This window comes from Ovis canadensis, chromosome 1 (assembly GCF_042477335.2).
Source record: "Ovis canadensis isolate MfBH-ARS-UI-01 breed Bighorn chromosome 1, ARS-UI_OviCan_v2, whole genome shotgun sequence".
NCBI lineage: Eukaryota > Metazoa > Chordata > Mammalia > Artiodactyla > Bovidae > Ovis > Ovis canadensis.
The window spans coordinates 99,728,287-99,736,601 of NC_091245.1; positions in this window are offsets into that span (position 1 = coordinate 99,728,287).

An 8,315-nucleotide genomic window follows, 5' to 3' on the forward strand; every position below is an offset into this window, starting at 1 on the left:
CAGCCTGACTATTTCCAAGGCTGGAGCTCCAGATGCACTGCCTGGGGGAGGCGAGCTCTTGGGATAAAGCACTGTATAATGGCCCAGTGTCTGCTGGAGTGCCGTGGCCCTGCCATGCTCAGTGGAAGATTCCTTCGGTGCCACTTCGCTGCGCACAAGCAGTACAAGCAAAAGGACATGCCCTTTTGGAAACTAGTCTCTAGATTAAGTGAGGCCACCGAAGATTATGTGGAATTCAGGGAAATAATAGAGAACAGCTTCAGTTCAACTTGGCAGATGTTTTCTGGCATCTTCTGCCTGCCCCACATTGTCCTAAATGCCTGAGGCACAGGGTCTTGGAGGTAAAGATCCCTACAGGCAGACAAGACTGACACACAAGAAACTGAGAATGCCTATACCTGCTGGACTTCTGAATGCTGTCAGATGTCAGGATTTGTGACCTGCACACCTATACTTATTCCAAGAGTGAACTGCCAACCTTGGCTTGGACTGAATGCTCTACAGTTCTGGGTAGAGTGATAAAAGCTAGATTTTCAGATTTGAATTTTCTGATTTGAAATTTCCAGATTTCCAACTGGAATCATTGGCTCAGTCTGGATTCCCCAGGGAGCAGAGCCTGAGGCAGAGACTGATGTGATAACACTTTATCAGGGTGTACAGTTCCAGGAGTAAGAGTGGGAAGCAAGGGCAGAGAAGCAGGGAAGGATTCAAAATAGGAAGACACATTATTAAACTGGGCATTGGTAAGTGCAGTGGGCTGCTCAGCCCATTGTGGAGAAACCCTAGTGACCAGGCCTTGGAACCATCAGGGGCATGGCGGCAGGGGCGGAGGAGGGGCTTCTGTCTCCACTGTTCAGAGGTGTACCCTGTGTTTGCACTGATGACCCCCTACTTCCTGTTGTCCATGTGCCAGTGTAGGTGCTGAGCAGAGCTCTACCACTGGGTCGGTAGGGCACCCTGGAGTGGGGTCAGATGCACCTTGGGTGGCTGATCAACACCCACTGGCAATTGAATTAAGAGGCAGGTAAGGCAGAGAAGGCAATGGCAACCCACTCCAGTACTCTTGCCTGGAAAATCCCATAGTCAGAGGAGTCTGGTAGGCTGCAGTCCATGGGGCTGCTAAGAGTCGGACACAACTGAGCGACTTCACTTACACTTTTCACTTTTATGCATTGGAGAAGGAAATGGCAACCCACTCCAGTGTTCTTGCCTGGAGAATCCCAGGGACGGGGAAGCCTGGTGGGCTGCTGTCTATGGGGTCGCACAGAGTTGGACTTGACTGATGCGACTTAGCAGCAGCAGCAGCAGCAGCAGAAAGGCTGACAAGGGGCTCCCCTAGTGGCTCAGTTGGTAAAGAATCTGCCTGCAAATCAGGAGACTGCCTGCAGGAATCCTGGGTTCAGTCCATGGCTCAGGAAGATCCCTTGGAGAAGGAAACCTACTCCAGTACTTGGCAACCTACTCCAGTATTCTTGCTTGGGAAATACCACAGACACAGGAGCCTGGTGGGCCACAGTCCATGGGGTCATGAGAGTCAGGCGACTTAGCGACTAAACCACCACCACCAAGGCCGATAGGATCTGAAGTGATACGTAAAAGGGGTCTAATATACCCATTACCCTCTCCTGGAATTAATTTTGTTGAATAAATAAATAAACGTTCACAGAGAGCTGAAACCTCTTAGTTATCTCTGGCATCCTTCTCCTGCCACCATCCCCGCTTCATTCCTCACCAGCCACCAAGTCCCTGGTTGAGGCTCTGTCTGTGGCCCCTAACTTCATCCCCAGATCAAAAGGGGATGGATGGTCAGCCTCGATGGTCTTCCCTCCACAGCCCACTGGCCTTAGTTGACTTCAAGAACAGCACTGATCACCCTGCTCCCCAGATGCCCAAAGAAACTCAGAGCTCCTTACCACCTACAAGGTGAAAGGCACACTTTCAAGAATCCTCTTACCCCTTGCCCTCATCTTCCCGCTCAATGTTCCTTTCTGGGCCCCTCCCAGCTCCTGGAACATTCCATCCTATTTCTTCCCACTAGAAAGTCTTCTCTCTCTACATAGTAAAATCTTATTCATCTTGCACACCCAAGTTCAAGGGGCACCTATTTAGTGATTCTTTTCCTGAGCTCTCCCTCTCCCGAGGTCCTCTCCTTTCTCTGAGAACTACATTGCTGCCTTCCTCTCATTTACCATTCTGTGCTTCTGCCTTGTGCTTTAGCATCATTCTCCTCTCCCCCTAGGTCTGAGCATCTGAGGGCAGGCTTCTCTCCCACTGATAAACTTCTAAATCATCCAAACAGTGCCTGGTGGTCCACAGCCCTGACCTGATGTGGAGCGGGCACTGTCTACACCCACCACACTGAGGGTGCGGGTCATGCCTCCCACGCTCCCTCAGAAGCTCAGCTATTTCCAGAGACACAGCTGGCAGACCATCCACCGTCACGTAGTCGGCAGCCCAGACCCTGGGGTGGGTGCCTCCTGCTTAGTCTTATTCCATTTAAGGGTGGCAGTCAGAGCCCAAACAAAGAAAAATGTTCCCAGGCATGAGAACTGCGGAAATGAAGAGAGGCAGCTCCTGGCAGCTGCCCCAGGGAGACACCAAATTTAGCCCAAAGGTTGAATATAAATATAATTTAAATGTTTTAATTACAAAAATAACATTAAAATACTTTAGAAAATAAGGAGAATTGAAGCACCCCCACAGATCCACCATACCGGCATGACTGTTTTCATTTTTGTTCTTTTCAGGCCTTTGTTCTTATAAATATCTATTTTACACATTATAATCATAGCATAAGTACAATTTTGTGTGTTGCCTTTGTACTAAAAATATATATGATAAGGTAGGTTTCCCTGGTGGCTCAGATGGTAAAGATTCCGCCTGCAATGTGGGAGAGCCGGGTTCGATTCCTGGGTCAGGAAGATCCCCTGCAGAAGGGCATGGCAACCCATTCCAGTATTCTCGTCCGGAGAATCCCATGGACAGAAGAGCCTCACGGGCTACAATCCTTAAGGTCGTAAACAGTTGGACACGACTGAGCGACTACCACTAGATGAAGCCCACTGTCGACTGAGAGATGAGTGTGTGTATCACAGTTCTGCCACCTACAAGCTGTGCAGCTTATTGCATCTTTCTGTTTCCTTATCTGTAAAGTGGGGTCAACTGATCTCACAGGATTATTGTAAGGGTAAAATGATCATTCATGAAATCTCAGCACAGAGCCAATGAAAGAGTTAGAGGTCAGCAACTGCAAACTTGTTATGTGATTATTACCAAAATATGTGGGTTTCTTTTTTTTTTTAATTGACTTGTCCCTAGCCGACGACACCCTCCAGTTTTTTACACTGGGTTTCAAATGCATAATTTTACCTCAAACATTTGCAAGCTTAAATCCCTCCAAGTTATATTTCAGCTTAATTTTTTTCTTTCTCCAATCTTTATTTTTTCTTAATATGCATATATTTTATTGAAGTATAGTAGACTTACAATGTTTCGCGTGTACAGCAAGGTGATTTAGTTATACAACATACACGTATATATATATATATATATATATAATAACATACATGTATATTATTTTTCAGATTATTTTCCATTATAGGTTATTATAAGATATTGACTCCAGTTCCTTGTGCTATATGGTAAACCTTTGTTGCTTGTTGCATATCTGTTTTTTAAAATTAGAAATCTGGCATTCTATTCATACTAAGTCAAACAAGTGGAATCAAAATGTCATAAATCTTTTTGTTAGGCAAAATTCATAAGTTTTCTAAAATATGTATGTTATACATACTATTTATATGTATGTATACAAAAGCTTTTCTACTGTGCTTGATAAAGGCTTGAGAAAAAATATCAAAAGAAAAAGAAGAGATGAAGAAATCAGAAAACATAAACTAAATGAAATGGGAACATTGAATATGAAATAGAAAAGGTAAAACAAACTAGATACAAGTAAAAGAGCCTCATATAACCCAGTTGTTTTTAAACATGGCTACTCATTAGAAACAATGAGAGAAATTCTTTTCTCCAAGGCTCCAGATATAGATCTAACATTTCAGCTCATTTGAAGAGGAGTCCCAGGAAGGCATGAGACAATTCCACCAGTCCTGAATATCCCCTGTTGCTGGAACAGCAGCGACTGCCTGAATGGTTGAGCAATGGCCAGACTACAGTGCCCAGGGCCATACCCTCTCCAGAATGCATTCACTCCTGGCTCTCAGCTTCTCTCTGAGGAAACTGTTGTTAGCAACTAAATGTGCCTACCCTGTCACACAAGGGTCTTGAATTAGGGTAATGGAAAAGTCAGCGGGGTTGAAGGGACAGAGGGGACTTAAGACTTGTGTCCAGGTCACGACTTCCCCAGGGGTATGCTGGCCTTACATGCAGGTGAAGGAAGTAGATGCCAACTTGGGGCGATTTCAGACCAATGCTAAGTTCCATGCCAAAAATCATCTCCCCGTCCACCATCATGCTTGATGGGGAGCCTGGAAGTCTCAGTCAGTCATTCCTGTGGTTTAAGGTTTCAAAGGCATCTATTAAATCATACATATCACTGGCAATGACTTTATTAGCACCTTAGTAATTCTGATAAGGGGCACCCACCTTGTACTCTGTCCAAGACACTGACCTGGTGCTCCGCCTAGTGCTCCAGCCCCGAAGATGAAGCTCTGCTTTGCCCATGTCAACTCCCTCCTCTGAGTCAGGAGATCTAGCTCCAAGTCAAGATCCAGTGGAGAGATGTCCCCAGGATGCCTGTCTGCCTGGTGTCTTGCACGACTCCTGTAGCCTGGCTTCCCTGCAGATGTGCTACCCTCCCTCTCACTTCCCCTTCTCTGTGCACTCGATGTTTTGCTGTTTTGATTCCTCCGATGCCAAGGCTCCTCTGGACCACGCCTTGCTGGCTCCTTCCCAGCCCCTCCAGACACAGTCTTGTGCCCACCAGTTTCTGTGGCCTCTAGGGAAAAGGCCTAGTTTAGCAGGCCCCAAGTGTGTTACAAGAATTGATATTGGTGGAAATAATAGTTGTAGCATCAAATGGAGCTTTCTAGAATGTTAACAACATATATTTAATTAAGACCTTTCATATGTTCCTTTTGCTTCCTTGAGTAAAAAAAACCTCTGTTCCTTGAGGTTTGGTTGTGTTTTGCAGCAGTTGTTGCCAAACAGTCTTGCTTTAGGTGCTATCCAGGTGCTGTTTGAATTCTATATCTTTCAAAAATGTTGGATCAGATTGCAGTCAGGGACAGCTGGATTCTGGGGTTTCCTGGAAGTAATTTGGTTTCCCCTACCTGGGTTCTTGTCCTACTTATCACTGACTGGTGTCTTCTCAGCTGTTAGATCTCAGCCTTAACATTACCTCCTCAGAAAGGACCTTCCGCCCAACCTATCTGATAGCTATACGGACTATATGAGGATCTTTTACTTGTATCTAGTTTGTTTCACTTTTTCTATTTCATATTCACTGTTCCCATTTCACTTAGTTTATGTTTTCTAATTTCTTAGAAATTAGAAACTTCCCCACCTTTGTTAGCTACCCCCCTCCCCAGTCTATTTCTAGGCACTTATCACAATTTGTAATTATTTTGTTCACTTGCTTATCTGAGGGAGTCTTCCCCACTAGGCTGTAAGCTCCAAAAGGAGGGAACCATGTCTGTTTTGTAAAACTGTATTTCTAAAGCCCAAAAGAGTGCCAGCTCAAAGTATGTGCTCAATAAATATTTGTTGAATTCAAGTTTTCCTCTTTTCCAATTGAAATGACGATAAAAAACTATAGACCATACCCATCTCTGATGATCATCAGGTGGCCGCTGAGGATAAACCATCGATTCTATCCTATTTACATAGCTGTCATTTGTAAATTCATTTGTTCACCATGTGGACAGTAAGGGCCAATACATGGATGGGCTGCAGGGGCTTCCAGCATCTACTGGGGACCAGGAAGTGGGCAGCTTATCTTTGGCTCCCTTCTCCAGCCTCGCTCCACTCTTCATTTCCACATCACGAAAGCAAATCTTCAAGACATCTGCCAAGTGCCTGGTGCTCTTCTGTTTTTCCCTCTGCTATCAAAGTTTGCTATCAAGAAGAAACCTGGAAAAACTCATTCATACTGCAGTTCTTCATAAGAGTGTTACTAGCACTAACCACATCAACACTTTAGCCTTAAGAATGAAACACTAGTGGTCTTAACTGGCACTGGAGGAAGGAAAGTAAGGAAAGGGGCCTGTAGGGACCTACAACCTACGGTGTGTTCATTATATTATTCTCAGCTTACCTCTTCAGTGGTGAACATTTAGAGGCAGAAAGGAAGTAAAATGAGAGTAGATACATGAGGCTGAAATCCTACTCCCTATAAAATAAGTCCCTTGGCTTTTGAAGTCTCGGCGTAACATAAACTGTCAAATGTTAACAGCCATGTTTATAAAACCATGAGATTCACTATCCTTTTTTTCCCTAGGAGAAAAAAATGGATCCCAGGTGCTTTTTCTAGCTGAACTGCTCAGGTACTTCTGGGCTGAGCACCTTACCTTTGGACAGGCGCCAGGTATACACTTGAATCTCAACAGTGGTGTTGCAAGATGTGTTCTATGAGCTCTTTGCAACCCCTCTTTAAAAGAGCTTCCCTGCCCTGATAAATAGACCAGTTGGTAGTTCAGATAATACTTGTTTGCTTTTTCCCAGCCTTTGATTCTTTGTCTAGGAAATGGCACCCATTTGCTGGTGAGGAACTGGAAGATCCCTGGACTCTTTTTTGTTTGTTTGTTTTAGCACAAGGCGTTTTTCTCTTCCAAAGAGATGTGATCCCAATCAAAGAGGCCAGTGAGAAGATGACCACTATCAGAGAATCTTCCTGGAACTCAGCTTCCAAGTGTAAAATGGGGATGGTGGTGGTGGTTTAGTCATTAAGTCATGTCCAACTCTTGCGACCCCATGTACTGTAGCCTACGACGCTCCTCTGTTCATGGGATTTCCCAGGCAAGGATGCTGGAGTGGGTTGCCATTTCCTTTTCCTGGAGATTTTTCCCAACCTGGGGATTGAACCTCAGTCTCCTACGTTGCAGGTGGATTCTTTACCACTGAGCCACCTGGAAAGCCCAATATCAGGCCTATTTCACTTTCGATAAATAGGTAAAGTAGTAAAGAATCCACCTGCAATGTAGGAGACTCGGGTTCTCAGGCCAATTTCACAGGCTTCCCTGGTGGCTCAGATGGTAAAGAATCTACCTGCAATGCAGGAAATCTGGGTTCGATCGCTGGTTTGGGAAGATTCCCTGGAGAAGGGAGTGGTTACCCACTCTAGTTATTCTTGCCTGGAGAATCTCATAGACAGAAGAACCTGGTGGGCTACAGTCCATGGGGTTGGAAAGAGTTGGACACAACTGAACGACTTACACACACAGGCCTATTTTGCAGAGTCATTTTTGAGGTATTCATTTTTCTAAAACCTTAGCCATTACTTAAGGCCAAGTCAGATATCTCCTCTTCTAACGTAGTTTTTTTCATGTGGATCATGTCTTAGAGCTTTATAGTTCCTAGAATTGGTCATTAATGAATTTCTTTTTCATTCTCTTTTGTTTCCTTTATGTAATCTAGTGTAACCATCTTAGGCAGACTGTGAACTCCATAATGGCAAGTTCTGAAATCATTCCTGAACATCCCAGGTTTTCAAATTCTATGTAGTCAACATAATAACAAAAATAATGAAGATAATAGCAATAATTGCAATTTAATGACAGACTATGATTTCCCAGGCACCCTGCTGAACTCTTTACAAACACTATCTCATTTAACAACTGTCAGGAAGCATTTAACAGGAGGCTTCCTGTGTGCTGTTTTGGATCTGTCAGGAATTCTCTGTTCCTTATTAATTCCTGAATATTCAGGAATTAAGAGGAGAGGCAAGCCTCTCCCAGGACTGAGGAATCCAGGCATTTCCTTCGTTAGTTTTTCTATACGGTGATAAGTACCCTCTTCCTTTTTATGAACCATATGGTAAAAGTGGTTATTTACAACCCTCTCTTTCATATGGATGATCTCATGTTTTCTTGATAACGTGTAAGTTTTGATTTTATCTCTGCTGAAAATAGCTATCTTGTAAGACAGTATAAATACCTACACAGTGTTGAAAAAAACACCTTTGCTCCATCAGAGCTCTGGTCCGCGTGTCTTTCTCTCTCTCTCTCTCCCTCGCTCTTTTTTTCAGGCTGATCCCTTGGAGTGCAGAGGCTCTCTGAGTTCACTTTCCTGCCCAGGCTTCTAAGACCCTCTCGAGAAGGCGCTCTGTGTCTTCACCCCATCGAGAGGGTGCCTGAGGA